General features: G+C 36.1%; 2 protein-coding genes and 1 long non-coding RNA gene across 5 annotated transcripts in view; 2 read left to right on the top strand and 1 right to left on the bottom strand.

The window, feature by feature from the left end:
• The window catches only part of CMSS1 (cms1 ribosomal small subunit homolog), a 381,170-nt gene that overhangs the window by 282,439 nt on the left and 82,286 nt on the right, over window positions 1-16,445 (bottom strand). The gene's annotated exons all lie outside the window — the stretch shown is intronic.
• Window positions 1-16,445, top strand: part of FILIP1L (filamin A interacting protein 1 like) — a 112,806-nt gene that overhangs the window by 23,214 nt on the left and 73,147 nt on the right. The gene's annotated exons all lie outside the window — the stretch shown is intronic.
• On the top strand, window positions 9,763-15,603 carry LOC122242031. Of its 2 annotated transcripts, none has more exons than XR_006222166.1 (3): window positions 9,763-9,880; window positions 14,820-14,954; window positions 15,565-15,603. It is a non-coding gene; the product is annotated as an uncharacterized LOC122242031 (long non-coding RNA). The 2 variants fall into 2 exon arrangements; XR_006222167.1 differs by lacking the exon at window positions 9,763-9,880 and adding an exon at window positions 13,781-13,908.

Genomic DNA, 16,445 nt, shown 5'->3' with positions numbered 1-16,445 from the left:
ATGTGAACACTGTAATATTTCACAATATGAAGGAATTATTTCTAATATGTATTAATGGTGTTGTGATGTATATTTTAAAAAATCCTTATCTTTCAGAAATATAGTCTGAAAATATTTTTAAAAGAAATGATAGAATGTTTGGAATTTGCTTCAGAATAGTGTATGTAGTGGGGAGCATAATGAAGGGGAGGAAAAAGTAATTTCCCCTCTATCCTTCTGCGTTCTTGGCTGAGACCCCTGTAATGAAAGATAGATTAAAAAGAGAAAAACAAAACTGAAGTTTATTAACATGTATACCTCATGTATATACATGGGAAATACCCAGGGAAAATGAGTAACTCTGCAAGAGGACTTAAGCTAGCACCTTAAATACCATCATCAGCTAAAAAAGAAAGACAGGTGGGATGGGGGAGGGGCAGCTAGTTATGGGAAGTTACCAGAAGTTGGAGCCTTCTCCACTGATAAGATTCTCTTGTGATTTACTCATCCTTCTCTTGCTGGTACTGAGAGGGAGATACCCTTACAAATAGAGTTCCTCCATAAATGTAAATTTCTCTTACAAAAGGTTAACTCTACTCTTATTTTCAGAACTTCTGCATCTGCTGTTTCTCAAAATAATTAACTCAAAATAATCCTTATGCCAAAGAGGCAGTATTTTGGAGTGGTATATTCTGCTACCCTTCAGCAGGGTGGTACAGAAGAAACAAGACTGGCTAAGAGTTGATAATTATTGAAGCTGCATGAGGAACACATGGGGGTTTATTATCCTATGATCTCTCCTTTTATATAAGTGTTTGAAATAACTAAAAAAAAATAAGTGAACAAATAATAACACTTGAAAACAGAAAATTTAAATGAACAGAAAAGTATAAAATGAAAATTAAAACTTTCCTTTCATTTCACTTCCTACTCCCCAAAGTAATCCACAGTTAACAGCTTCCTGTGCATTTTTCTAAAAAAATCATTGTAAGCCTACATCAGCAATTCATGAAAGAGACCATACTATATTCTTCTACCTTTTTTTTAAGTGGCTGCATATTATTTCATTTTATAGATGCAGTTCATTTAGCCAGGCCCCATTTATAGGCTTTAGATTACATATATATATATATATATATATATATATATATTTTTTTTTTTTTTTTTTTTTAAACTATTAAACATTGTCAGGGAATTGGCTCTCAATGACTTCAGATGACTCTTAATTCCAATTTTCTTTCAGAAATAAGTTAGCCATTGGTAACTTTATGTTTTTTGCTCTTTGCATAATGAGGAACGAAAACCCACAAGGAAGGAAGTCTTTATGCAGACCCTGAAGACATCACAGAAGACTGTAGTGACGATGGGAGGAGGCGGACAGCACTGAGACACTTCCAGAGTCAGGTTTATAGATCCCACCCATGTACTTGTTAGCACCTTCCTCAGAGGCCTGCAGATCTCTTAGCAGAACAGGGCTGTAAAAGCAGCAGAAGCAGGGATTTGATCCAAGAGCAGCAGTTCCTGCAGTTCAAATGAAATTTATACTTGTCTGCAGCAGTCACTTGATGAAGTGAACAAAATGACCCCTGAGGAATCAAAGTAGCACAATTCTAAAAGCAAAGAGGACATATGCTTTCTTTATGTTTCCCCAAACAAGGGATGATGCTTATTTTGGACAGGGTACTGCCATTGAGGTGAACAAGACATCATCCATGAACTCCATATTGCCATCAGATATTTTCTAGAGAATCAGAAATAAAGCAAAATAAAAGGTATATTATTATGAACTTGCCAGTTACTGTCCATCTACGGCCACTTTTTTCTTTCAGAGAAAATTATATAGATAACTTTTTTCTTTTCTAAACTACTCTAAATTTTATAGTAAGACTATAGATCTCAACAGATAGTAATTTTGATATGCTAATGTAGTTAATAGATGAAATAAAGTTTGTCTTCAAAATATCAAATTAAGATAGAAGATATAAATATTTAAAGTAGCACATGAAATCATCACAAAACTTTGATCCAGGCACAGATAAAATAGCTAACGTACAATCCTACAAAATAAAATCAATGCTTTGCCTTTTAGGAAAGATAAACAATCTCCACATATCTTTTGCTTTGGAAATTAAACTAATACAATGATAATACTAACGATAATAACTGGATCCTAAGAAATCTACTAAAACTAATAAATAAGCTCAGCATAGCTGCAGTATACAAGATCAATATACCAAAATCATTGGTATTTCTATACAGTAGCAATGAGCAAACAAAAAATTAAATTAAGAAAACAATTCCACTGGGGTGCCTGGGTGGCTCAGTCGGTTAAGCATCCGACTTCGGCTTAGGTCATGATCTCATGGTTCCTGAGTTCAAGCCCCGCATTGAGCTCTGTGCTGACAGCTCAGAGCCTGGAGCCTGCTTCAGATTCTGTCTCCCTCTCTCTCTCTGCCCCTCCCCAGCTTGCTCTCTCTCTCTCTCTCTCTTTCAAAAATAAATAAAAACATTAAAAAAAAAAAAGAAACAATTCCATTTATAATAGCAGCAAAAAGAAAAAAAACACTTGGGAATAAATTAAACGAAAGAAGCTTAAGACTTGCACTTTGGAACCTACAAAACAACGTTGACAGAAATTAAAGAAGACCTAATAAATGGCAAGACATCCCATGTTTATGGACCAAAACACTTAATATTGTACAAATGGTAATAATATCTGCCAAATTGATCTAGAGATTCAACACAATCTCTGTCAAGTTGTATCCTTTCAGTTTGTTCAGCCATAAGAAAGATAAAACTATTAATGATAATGGATGTTTCTCATGAGATATAGGTTAGCTATTTTCTTAAAACTTTATAAAGGAAGATCCTTTAATGCCAGCTCATACTCAGGAACCAAAGGATAGAGACTTAGAAATAGGCATCTGGGTATATCCCAAGGGGAAATGATCAAAGGCAAATGATTATCTGTCGGGGGGGGGGGGGGGGGAGGAGAAAGAGTATTTTTGTTCTAGATGAGAAAAAAGAAAAAAGGGGTTATCTGTCATCCATTAATTCACTCACTAACATCCATTTAACCTAACACTATGCATGACACTTAGAACGGTGGGGGGGGGGGGCGGGAAGAATAACATGCAGATCATGTCTTTGAGGCCCCAGTAGAAAACAGTAGTAGCATGAGGCAATTAAATGTGGCTGCAACTGAAGCATATACAGAGTGCTCACAGATCCCATAGATGGATTGATTAGTTCTTCATGGAGGGAATGGGAAGGCATCCCAGCCCTAGGGGGGCTTTAGCTTGATGGCTGAGTAACACTCTTAACAGGCAGAGAAGAGGGGAAAGTTTATTCTAGGCAGAAAATTGCACACATAAGTACAAAGGAATGAAAAGACAAGTTTGTAGAATTAAGTCCCTGTCGAGGATGAGTAGGTTAGGGCTAGACTGTGCAGACTGTGTGCCACTACCCCAGGCTTCCTCTTTATCTTGAGCCCCAGAGAAATGTGTTGTGCAGAAAGATCACAACTTGCCATCGGGAATTTGTCAGAGCACCTATAGCATACACAAAGCAGTGTGTTAGGTGTGTGTCTGGAGTCAAATTTGGAAAAAGCATAATAATAATAATAATAATAATAATAATAATAATAATAAATAGCAATAACAACAACAACAACCAGAAAACTACTATCATAAGCAAAATACCATAGGGGATAAGACCTACAGAAGTACAATTTCCTGATAAAGACTTACTTCATAGCAAAATGGGATTGTACAAGTATGTGTTCATTTGGCTAGAGTAAATGGAAAAACTCATTCCATCCTAAATCCCAGAAAAGGAGGTGTGGGTGTGCAATATGCTACCTAATCTCTTTTGCCTGGCCTAAAATTAGTTAATTACAGCAACATGTGAACAAATGGCAATGAGATATAACTAACTGGAAAAGAGAAAGGAACAGGAGTGTCTATTTATTTTGACTGTACTCTCAACTCTGCCAAGACATTCCAATCTCCATCCCTTTGTCCTTGAAAAGAGCTACTCAGCAAACTTTACTTTCAGAGTATCTTAGGCTTAGAGAATATCACTCTCTTTGGACATCTTTGGAATTTGCCTTCAAATGTACTGAGCAAATTGATAAAAAAAAAAAATAGCTTGAGTTCTATACTGATGTTTTAATCTTCAAAATGGGCAGAAATATTCTTGCTATCTACCTTCCTTGCACAAGGGCTAATTGAAAAGAATGTGAATAACTATTTGGGCAAAGAATTTGAGATCTAAGGATCAAAAGTGAAATGCAAACCCAATAAAATGTTTATTTACATATGGGGATAATATCTAGAATTGTAGAGCATTACCTTTATCAACCCAAGGGCTAATTACCAATATTTCCCAGATTATCTTTAACAATTATTTCCTTTAAGAGTTGGAAGGGGTGCCATTTGTGACGACATGGATGGACCTTGAGGGTATTATGCTAAGTGAAGTAAGTCAGACAGAGAAAGACCAATACCACTTGAGTCCATTTACACGTGGAATCCAAAACACGAAACAAACAAAACAAAACACAGAGTCATAGATATAGAGAACAGACTGATGGTCAAGGATTGGAGGGTAAATGGATGACGGGGATCAAGAAGTATGAACTCCCAGTTATAAAGTAAGTACATCATGCATATGTAATATACAGCATGAAGGAATATGGCCAATAATATTGTATTAACTTTGTACTGTGATGGGCGGTAACTAGATTTATTAAAGTTACCATTTTGCAATGTATACAAAAGTTAAAACACTATGTTGTACACCTGAAACTAATATAACATTGTATGTTAATTATACTTCAATAAAAAAGTAAATAGACAAATTAGGGAAGAAGACCTAAGTTCAAAGTCAACTGACTGACAGTGGCACAGGGTATTGGATATAGTAGTAGGCCTATGCCACCTCACAGTACCTAACAACTGTGAAGACATGTGTTTATTTTGAAAGCTCTCAGTGATAGGAAGATTTATTAGAGAAATGAAACACTTCACCTCTAAAAGCTCACAGAACTCTGTTTTTGTTGCATTAGTCTCGCCAGGAGAATTCTGAATGTGTTTGCATTCTATCAGTCCACAGTGTGAGTCAGCCTGTCCCAAACCGGTTTTCTAACCAGAAAACTGAGAAGTTTGATGACACATTTAGGTAAACATGCTCACTGGATGAAGTTATTTAAAATTTTATACCTTTTTAATCCTCTCTAAGCCTCTGAAATCCATACAGGTTTTTAGAGAAGATTTAGGTTCACATGAGTCAAAGAGTAGAAATTATATGTAAACCAACTCTATGTAAGAACTCCATGAGTTCTGAATAACTAAGAATGTCTAATACCTGAAAGAGCAAAGAGGGTAACCTGACCCCAAAATGAAGCCCTTAACTAGTCAACCTTATTTCTAATTGAAATTTCAGCTCTAAATACTCTTCTTGCCCCAAGAACTGAAATTTCTCATCCATTCCGGTCAGATGAGGACAGCTCTTTGTTGATAAAGATAAATGAACTCTGACTGTGAAGGGCTCACTGAAGTGTTAAACTTGTAGACCATTGACTCTCATCCCCTACTTTCTAAGCAATTTGAGAATTCAATAGTCAGTGGAATGCAAATATAATCAAATTGTGGCAAAGTACAAGTCAGAGTTATTCAAATTAAGTAGAACTGATAGCAGCTATAAGTTATTATAAGAGCTAACTAAAATTTACAGTATTATGGACTTTTCAATCCATGCAGATGAAAGGCATACAACACATGGAGGCAAAGGTCTTTTTTTGACACCCTATTCTTAGTGATAGTATTACTTCTTTATGCAAAGAAGACTCTTCAAGGGAATCCACCCATTCTCTGGGCCTGTTAGACAGTTTTTAAAGAGTTTCTGCTTTACCTAAAAGAAATCTTGCCCCTGTCATGAAAGAGTATTTCTGCTCCAAAATTTAACTTTTCATTATTTACTGTTACCTTTTGGAGTAAATTCATAACAAATAACTGAGGTACAAGGGAGTGGCTCTAAAACCTTTGGGATACCATGACTCTCCCTATTCCCAGTTCCTCCCTCCTGCCCCAAGGATTCCACATCACTCTTCCTTGAATACATGAAACACAACACACATCAAAACTCAGTTTACTTTGTTGGTAGCACCACCAAATCCTAGCTCAGATTACCTCAGTTCCATTCTCTGACACTGAAGCACACAAAAAAATTTTAATAAGAGACCAGAACTTGAAAGGTGGTTCTCAGCATTTGTCTTACCCACAGTCTCAATTCCAGTCCCTAAATTATGACATTTTAACTATCTAATTGTTTGAGAAATGCTGCAATAGAACATTCAGTTCTTAACATTTCAGGTAAGCACCTCTTTGTAATACCCTCCCAGCACTCACAGGTACAAACACGGAGTAACAGTTCCTCAAATGAAAAAAAAAAAAAAAGCATATAATGGCTACTTGGTAAATTATTAAGGAAAAGGAAGTGGGGTCAGAGTAATCCCACACAGAATTTTAATTAAACACCTAAAACAAAGAACTCATTAAGAGAACGATCACACACACCCACACACAACATGAATCCTTTCTTTGTAGAGACAGTAGATTCTATTTTGTACATTCTCAACAAAAACAATACAAAGAAAGATCTCTTATAGAGAATTTGATAATTAGTAATAATAATATTAGCAATGATAGTTACCTGAATGTTTTACCATTTTACCTGAATGTTTACTATAGAACACTGTACTAAGCATATCAAATGGATGATCTCATTTAATTCTCATGACATTCTTTTAAAGTAGGTACTGTTACGGTCCGCATAATATTCAGATAATCAAACCGAACCTTGAAGATACTATGTAACTTTCCCAAAGTTATTGATAGTAACTATAGAGAAGAATTAGGACTCTTGAATCTGAGCTCTTGATACTTCTCCACTGATTTCCCAAATTAAATAAGTTATCATTAGAGTTGCCAGGGAACTATTTAAAAATGCAGATTTCTGGCCCCAATCCCAAACATACTGAATCAGAATCTCCAAATGTAGCATTTGAAGGTAGGAACACAACGGCATCTCAAATATGGTTCAAATGTTCTTTTAAGATGCCAAGAGAACCCGAGTAAGGCCAGTTGTCACATAGTTGTCTAAGTCAAATCATTTGCTTCAAATAGAAAACAGCATCGCTTTTTCCATGTGAGCCTCTTCTCACTATATAGCAGTCAAAAGGACCTGTGTGTTGAAAGGTCAAATGAGGTCATGGTCACACTATGTCAGCAATTAGGACCAAGATACCCAGGTGCATGAGCTGTGTTACAGAAGATGAAAGTGATACAGCACAGTAAATCTGCTGATTCAGAACTGCTTAGTCAGAACCTCACTGCAGAGAAGGCACAGAACCAACGTGGAAATAGAACTTCTCAAGCTACATTCACGCATGACTAGATCAACAGTTCTTAATATTAAAAATGCAGTTTAAGCTTCTGAAAAATTAACTTATCATCTAGTTTATTTATTAATTTATTATTAATTTATTTCAAAATGCTTACCCAGTACCTATCATGTGCAAAGCAGTAGACCAAAAAATGTTCCCTGTCCTCAGGGGCAGAAAACATTCAGGCAGTGGGAAAAAAAGGTGAATACTAATTAGGGGATCAGGAATAGCTTGAAGGAAAAGGTAGCATCTGAGCTACCTTTTTATTGAAATAATTTTAAGTATTATTTAAATAAATGTAAATGAGTTCTGTTCCAAGGGACCATCCAGAATGTTGTCTTCATCTACATGATCAGAGCTGCAACCCTATTATGTGTATGTTACAGTACACTAGGGGGCAGTTGGTGGTGAAGAGGGTGGAGGGAAGGGTAAAATACATGAAAGGTATCTTGCTTTCAAGTTGAAGATTACCATCTCTTCTATTTATATTCCATTGATCCAATCCAAACTCAACATAGCCACTTCCCAATACAGGGCAAGCTAGAAATGACTGGCTGAACAGCCATATATGTCCAGGAAGAAAGAGCCAATTGACATTTTAAAGACAACCAACAGCCTGCCACAACCTTAGTGCCAACCACTTAACCTCTCCAAGCTTTAGTTTATCTTCATAATCTTGAAGAAGGTAAAGATTTCTTGAAAAGGATAGAAAAAGCAACAAGCATGAAAGATTAATAAACTGTACCTTATTAAAATTAATAACTTCTGTTAATCAAAAATACAACGATAATCAGATGAAAAGGCAAGCCACAGATATGGAGAAGATATCTGCATATGTATAACCAACAAAAGACTGACACTCAGGATATATAAAGAACTCTAAATCAATTAAAAAAAAAAATGACTGACAGTCCAATATAAAAAAGGAAAAGAATTAAGAGATATTTCATGAAAGAGGATATCCAAATAAGCATCTGAAAAGAAAATTCAATATTATTTATTAATCATCAGACAAAAGCAAATTAAAACTATAATGAGATACCACTACAACCCTACCAAAAGGGCTAAAACTAAGAGGAGAATATCAGGTGTTGATGAGTAAGTGGACCAAGTGGAACTTGCCTATATTTCTGATAGCAATATAAAATTCCATTTATCTGAAGTTGAATTTCCATTAATATGAGAATCCATTCAGATGAAGTTCAAAACAGACATAATTAATCTATGGTAATAGAGGTCAAAATGGTAGTTGCCTCCTGGGAAGAAAGTAGTTACCAATTGGAAGGTGGCACACAGGAAGTCTGCTGAGAAGTTGGACACATTCTATATTCTGGTCTGGATAGAGTTTACACAGGTATATACCTATATAAAAACTCATCTATGTGTATACTTAATGTTTGTGCACATTACTAAATATAAATTATATCTCAATAAAAGAGAAAAATGGAAAGATAATGCTTAGAAGCTGTAAAATGAGGTATGTTACACAATCTGAAGATGCAAAAGGTATAAACGACCGGACTCAATAAGTCTTAAAATAATAACTCTTTTTTTTTGTTTTGTTTTTTCAATATATGAAGTTTATTTGTCAAATTGGTTTCCATACAACACCCAGTGCTCATCCCAAAAGGTGCCCTCCTCAATACCCATCACCCACCCTCCCCTCCCAAACTCCACACCCGAAAAACAAATAACCCAGTGAAGAAATGGGCAGAAAACATGAATAGACACTTCTCTAAAGAAGACATCCAGATGGCCAACAGGCACATGAAAGGATGCTCAACGTCGCTCCTCATCAGGGAAATACAAATCAAAACCACACTCAGATATCACCTCACGCCAGTCAGAGTGGTTAAAATAATAACTCTTAAAAAATAATAACTCTTAAAAGTCTGGGTGACAAGAAGATTGGTCCTAATAACAGCAATTAAAAGACTGGGAGAGGCAGCTTTGGAATGCTGTGCTTGAGAAAATGGTGAGACATCTAGAAGTAACTGCACAGGCTAGAGAGAAGTCAGACAAGCAGTGGCTAACGATAAAGATGTGGAATTGTAGCGTAGAGAGGAAAGTTGAAACTGTAGGAATAGATTAGAGTGCCAAGGAGGAAGTAGTATAGAAAGCAAAGGGCTGGATTGTCTGGGCAAAGGTTTGCATTTAGAGAATGAGAAAAGGAGAATAAGCTATCAAGAAAATTAGAAAAGAAGCAGAATACGATATAGAAAAAGAATTTGGGAGAGTTCAGTGTCTTGGAAACCAAAGAGAAAATTTCAAGGGGTGAGTAAGCAGGTAGCTGTGTTAAGTGGGATAATGAAGTCACAGAGGAAGCTAAAGGATGAAGTATAATAGAATATAGCCTGTTGGATCTGATGATGAAGTCACCAATGACCTCTGAAAGTAACAATTCCATCAGAATGGCAGGTGATGAAACCAGATTTCAAGGATCCAAAGAGGGTGGTGAGTACTGAGTATGATAGTATTCTTCCAAGAAGCTTGTCAGAGACTGAGAGGGAAGAGAGAGGGTGGTCACTTGTAGAAACAATGAAATGGAGGGAAATGAGCCAACTGAGACAGAGGACACTAGAATAACAAGAGGATGAGTACTACCAAGTTCCAAAGAAGACAAGTGGGCATGGGAGGCAAGGAGGAGGTAGTCATTACAGACAGTGATGGGACTTAAAATAAGCCTGAATTTCAGGTTGACTGAGAAGCAATGAGCAGCCATAAAGACAGAAAAAAAAAAAATGCAAAAGAAAAGTAAGAAAAACCTTTAGGCTTCCAAGGTTGTAACAGAAAGATGTCAAACTAACAAAAAATAATGTTTGGGAGGCTCTTTGACCTCATGTTAATGGGATATCCTATTTTAAAGGAGCATGTTAAATATCTTTTTAAAGATTCTATTTTAATTTGTTCATTGAAAAAACAATGCCAAAAAAACTGCCCTGATATAGAAACGGAATACATTTTTACTAGGCAGGTTCTACTACTTAAAGTAGTTATAAATATTTGATTGCAAAGCAGTTTTTCTCTGTCACTACTGAAAGATCTACTCCAAGATTAGGAACAAAATACTAGCAAATGATGGAAATAACAAAATAACCACATTGCAATGGTGAAACAATCTAGTCTATGGTCCTTACAGACCTTTGTTTATAGTGAGAATAAAAACGACACACTTATCACTAAGAGCAACAATAACAAAAACATTCAGCACACTCACTGCTGCCAGAAATGTAAAGTGGTTGTATGAAAAGTGGGCAATTCAAACAAGGTAAATGAATTAAGGCCCACTCAGATTCTAAAGTAGGAGCATTTGCTTAGAAAAACAAGATGCATATCTCAGCAGTTACTTTTCCTGGCTGAAGATCTTGCTTAACTTAATTAGCTTGGGCTTGTTTCTATTACTTGAAGTCATCCTTTTCTATTACCAAATGAAGAGTTTTTCATTTAGGACAAATTAGTACAAGCAAATGAAGCAGCAGGGGACTATAGTTTTATCATTTCATTGTTTCAGCCTGGGAAATAAGAAAGCAGCATTGCATAGTTTTCTGTGTGAAGCATCTTAGTAAAAACAGAAACAAATACTTTTTTGGGTCAGGTCACTGATCCAATCAAACCAGGGTCCCTGTCCCTGAGAGTGGCAGCCAAGGAAGCCATGCTGGGGCCTATGAAGATGAAACCCTAAAAGATAAGTTACCCTTCATAGCCAATTTTGGATTTCTTCCATAAGTCTATCAAATTCTTCTAAACCTATTTCTTTTATGGCCCACCCAAACAATATATCAAATGCTTTAAAACATGCACATGTGTAAATACACACACACACACACACACACACACACACACACACACTCACACGAGTGTTTACTATATGCCAGCTACTATTTTAAGTGCTTTTCACCTAATCCTTAATTTTCATAACATCACTACAAAATAGGTCCTACTATTAGCAGCACTTAACAGATGAAGGAGCTGAGGCTGGGGAAGATAAATAACATGCTTAATGGCAAGAACTAGATATGGGCAGGAAGATAAACAGAATGCAGCAGTTTGACCAGTTTATCCTATATATTATTTTTTTTAGAAAGAATTTTTAGGTTTATTTTTTTATTTTGAGAGAGTGTGTGCATGCAAATAGGGGAGGGGCAGAGAGAGAGAGGGAGAGAGAGAACCCCAAGCAGACTGATGCCAGGCGCTGTCTCATGAACCATGAAATCATGACCTGAGCAGAGATCAAGAATTGGATGCTTAACCAATTATGTCACCCAGATACCCCTGAACTATAGTTTTCAAATCCAACTTGAATTACCATTCTTCACACCATTTTCCATCTCAAAACAGGCTGAAAGCTAGATACTTATGTATCAGGATAACTTCATTAGGGATGATATCTATCACCATGTTACAGAATCACTCTGAAGTCATTTAATTTTCATTACCTTTTTCCATGTTCTTTCATGGAACCGCATCTGAAGAAATTGATTCTTATAGAATAAGAGATGAGTATGAGTAGAACATCAATTCAACAAGTATCTACTGAGCACCTATTCTTTCCCAGATGTGATACAAATGGTCTTAAGCGGCCCCATACTTTTGGTTGCCAGGAGACCATGTCCCCACCTGCCTACTCAAAAAGCGTCAGATGGTACTATGAATGTTTTGGTTACTACTACTAAGAGTTCATTATACTGATAAAGGTGTTTCTTAACAATATCCAATCTAAAATATATATATATAGCCTAACATTGTAAATACCCTCATTACTTAGGAAGTTACTGAAAGCAAGCCAGTCATTTAAGTATTTTGTTCCTGAAAAATAAAATGTAGTTGAGCTTTTGAAAATGCTTATTTTTGAGACAGAAAGAGAGAGAGCGTGTGCACACGCATTAGCAGGGGAGGAGCAGAGAGAGAGAGGGAGACAGAGGACCTGTAGCAGGTTCTGTACTGTTAGCATAGATGCAGGGCTCGAACCCATGGACCATGAGATCATGACTTGAACCGAAATTGCCCAGGCACCCCAACACTGATTTTTAAAAGACTTCATACAGTACTGACAGACCATAGGGAATTATACGCTACTGTTTATGTTTTATTTGTTGGTATCATTATTATCAATAACACACAAAGTTTGTGTACCTGCTACATGCAAAACACTATGGTGAGCTCTACTGGGGACAAGATATATGGTTGTGCTTACAAGGAAACAAATGTATAAATCTTAAAATACATTTATATAATAACTATTCTTTAGCTTGTTGGAATCTGTGCTACTTATCAACAAGATAATGCAGACAAAAATATCTTTTCCATTAGCTATATCCTGTCCAGAGTTGAACAAAGAAAAAATCACTTGGCGGAGAGTAGAGTTAACACAAATTGTTTATCAAAAAGACTGAGCTTTGTTTGACTATTTAACTTTACAATACACACCGCTGGTACTGAAGCAGCATATACTATGTAGTATCATTGTCAGCACAATTCACAGGTCTTGATGTGTAGTGAGTTTTCCCAAAGAACTTCTGGCTAATAGCCAAGCAAAAGTACATAATTTAAAACACTCAATCAATTTCATTCTGAGGCATTTTGTTTAGTGTTTAATAGCTTCCCCAGAGACAGGCAAATTACAAAAGCGCATTGTTTTGACATGAGCTAAAATGAGTCATCGCTCGTCACTACATTTTTGAGGATTTGGCATTAATCTTCTGAGATGATAAACCATAAACATTTGAAATAAATACCAATTTTCCTAAACAGTTTAGTAAAGTCAGGCTACTCTTCTCATTGGAGCAATAAACCGGTAACCCTAAAGGAAGGCACTACCCTATTCCTGCTTGTAGCCATTTTGCTTCTCCAAATTTTCAATAGCCATGTAGGGCCCCAAGACTATAACAATGCTAAAACTTACTTGATTAAAAAAAAAAAATGTGCATTTATTCTGAGAGTGACAGAGAGAGACAGAGAGAGTGCGTGTGCACAGGGCAGAGAGAATCCCAAGCAGGCTTCATGCTGTCAGTGCGGAGGCCGGCACAGGGCTTGATCTCAAGAACGGTGAGATGATGACCTGAGCCAAAATCAAGAGTCGGATGCTAAACCAACCTACTTGATTTTTTAAAAATAACAAATTAAAAGAGTAATATATACAATTTAATCCCTGGGTGAATTCTGAATCCACTATCACCTGGTATTTCCAACCAGTATTTCTTGCATGCAAAGGAAACAATTCTCAACAAGAAACAATGCAAACTGGCTTGAATTTCAACTCCTGGATGCTCAAGGATCCAGAGCCTACTATTTTCATGTCCTAACCCCTCAGGAGTGCTCTAGGGCTCACACCAATTTCATTTTCGTTTAGACAAATGGACTAAAACTGTGCTGAGTATATTAGAATCACCAGGAGAGCTTTTAAAAATTCTGATATCCAGCGTGCACCAATTAAGCCAGAATCTCTAAGACCTAAGCATCAAAAGTACTGGGAGCCTCCCCAGGTAATTCAATTGTGCAGCCCAGTTTGAGTACCAGTGCTTTAGACTTGTGCGGGAGAGCAGAAAGAGGGAGGGACAGGCAGTGATTAGCACTTTTGGTACTGTATGGTTGTTTTGATGAACATTAAGTAGGGAAAACAAGGTTGGACTAAATAACTGTAATGAAATTATAGCTTGTTTATCACAAAGAGTTAAGAGCATAGATTCTGGAGCCAAACTTCCTGGGTTTGAATCCTGGTTATTTATAAACTCTCAGACTTAAGTTCTTCATCTATTCAATGGGGATAACAAGTAGTACCTATCTTATAGGTTGCTGTAAAGATCAAATGAATTAATCTATATACATATAAAGTGTTTAGAATAGTATTTCACTCACAGTAAATGCCAAGTATATATTTGCTGTTATTAATATCCTCATCATCACCATCTTTGTTTTTCATACCTCATTAACACAGATTCGAATTAAATGATCTCTCCTAAATCTAAGAATTGAATGGCTTTGATTTGAGTATTTAGTCAGGAATTTTAAGAATGACATCACCATTATATGGGTATAATATTTTTAATTTTTTAATTCATTAATTCTTTGAATATTTACGGAGTACCTCCTGTGTGCCAACACTGTTCTAGATGGGTGTTACATCCTAAATTTCCAAAAAGTTTTCATGCACATTTACATTTATTTCATCCTAAAATAATGTCAATTTGATTCTGACTATGGAGTTAGAGAGTTTCGAAGATCCAATACAAACAGGACACCATAGATGGCATCTTAGGAATGTATAATAAGAGCTAAGTAGTTGAATTCTTAGTATGTATAAGTGCTTCTTTAAGTACTTCCAGGCCACAACTCATTTAATACTCACAACAACTAAATGAGCAAGGTACTTACTCCCATTATCCCTATTTTATAGATGAGGAAACAAAGGCACAGAGAGATTACGTAACTGGTGAATGGAGAGCTCAAGACCCAAGCAGGGAGTCTGACTCCAGAGCCTTGCTTATCATCCCTGGGATGTTAATGTGCACTGAGGAAACATGCCTTGAAGGTGGGCCATAGTGGAGTCACACTCAAGATGGAAGTAGGAGTACAAATTGTCCATTGTAGCAATTTCAGGAACAATTTCAGGAATTTCAGGTGCAGGAACAGTGCACCTTTAGTGTTATTCCTCACACTTTATCTTAGAAATATTTCGTTGAAGAATACAATAGGGACTGGGAAATTGCTAGAAAAGAAGCAACAGCAGTAATCACAACAGCTACCACACAGATTCCACAAATACCTGAACACTTTATATATAACAACTTCTAATTATTTTAGTTATACAGTCAACATAATTCACGGACAACTTCTTTGTAGAAAGAATTAGATGGAATATTTCCTGTATGATCTTAAAATATGTGATCTCCATTTTTAACACTAGGGCATCAGTAATGCTCATTAAAGCTAAAGGGATGTATCACGGTAAAAACTGTCCAAAACACCTACAAAGTGTACTAATTTGGTACCAGAAGCCAGCAATCTTCTTTTGAAAACTATAATCAAATGTTATGTTCAAAATAAAATTGAACAGACTTTTTATATGCTACAAAATAAAGATCAACGAACACCAGAAACTAGTTTCTCTCTCCTTTTAAATGTTTCTTTACTTTTGAAAGAGAAAGAGCGCGAGCAAGAGAGGGGCAGAGAGAGAGGAGACACAGCATCTGCAGCAGGTTCCAAGCTCCAAACTGTCAGCACAGAGCCCAACACCGGGCTCAAACCGACAAGCAGTGAGATCATGACCTGAGCCGCAGTCAGACGCTTAAACGACTTGAGCCACCCGGGTGTCCCACTACTTTCTCTTAAATTGCTATTTTCAGATGGAAAAAACCAAGTTCCTCTAAATAAATGCACACATAATATCGCCATCTAATATAATCAAAGCACATCTACTGTAGCTGTCTCTAAGGCCCTAAATAAAAAGAGAAATTGATTATATTTTTTTCTTTATGTGTGTTCAGCCTTTTTCAAGTGATTTGAAATACCAACAGAAATCTGATCCTTTTTAATATTAACTCATCTTACAACAGAGTAGCTTTAAATGTACCTAACTTCTATGAGAGTTTCAGACTCAAAGCCTCAGACTCACTCTTCATGGAATATATCTCATTTAATTGTACCTTTTTCTAATATTCTTGTGTGATAGACAAAAACACATTAAAATAAAAAAACTACTAGGATGATGTGAAAAATGTACATAGATTTTTATGTATGAGTGTATGTATGTCAAAAGTCCATCTGTTATTAATTTATCACTACAAAAGAAAAATTTTGTTAGCTGACCTTTCTAGGTTTTCATTTTTAAAAGGAAAGATTTTGGAAAAAGATAAGATTAGACATAAAGAATCAGAGCAAACATAGCCTCCAGGCATTGTGTAATTCCATGTGAAATAATAGATTTGTAATATTTTTCATTCCATATACCCACAACACACCTCAAAAAATAATGCTATCTAATATGGAAATACAGCTTCTTTTTCTTAATAATCTTTTAAAA

Source organism: Panthera tigris, chromosome C2 (genome assembly GCF_018350195.1).
Source record: "Panthera tigris isolate Pti1 chromosome C2, P.tigris_Pti1_mat1.1, whole genome shotgun sequence".
NCBI lineage: Eukaryota > Metazoa > Chordata > Mammalia > Carnivora > Felidae > Panthera > Panthera tigris.
The sequence above is the reverse complement of the archived record's forward strand: the minus strand, read 5'-3'. Positions and strand labels throughout refer to the sequence as shown.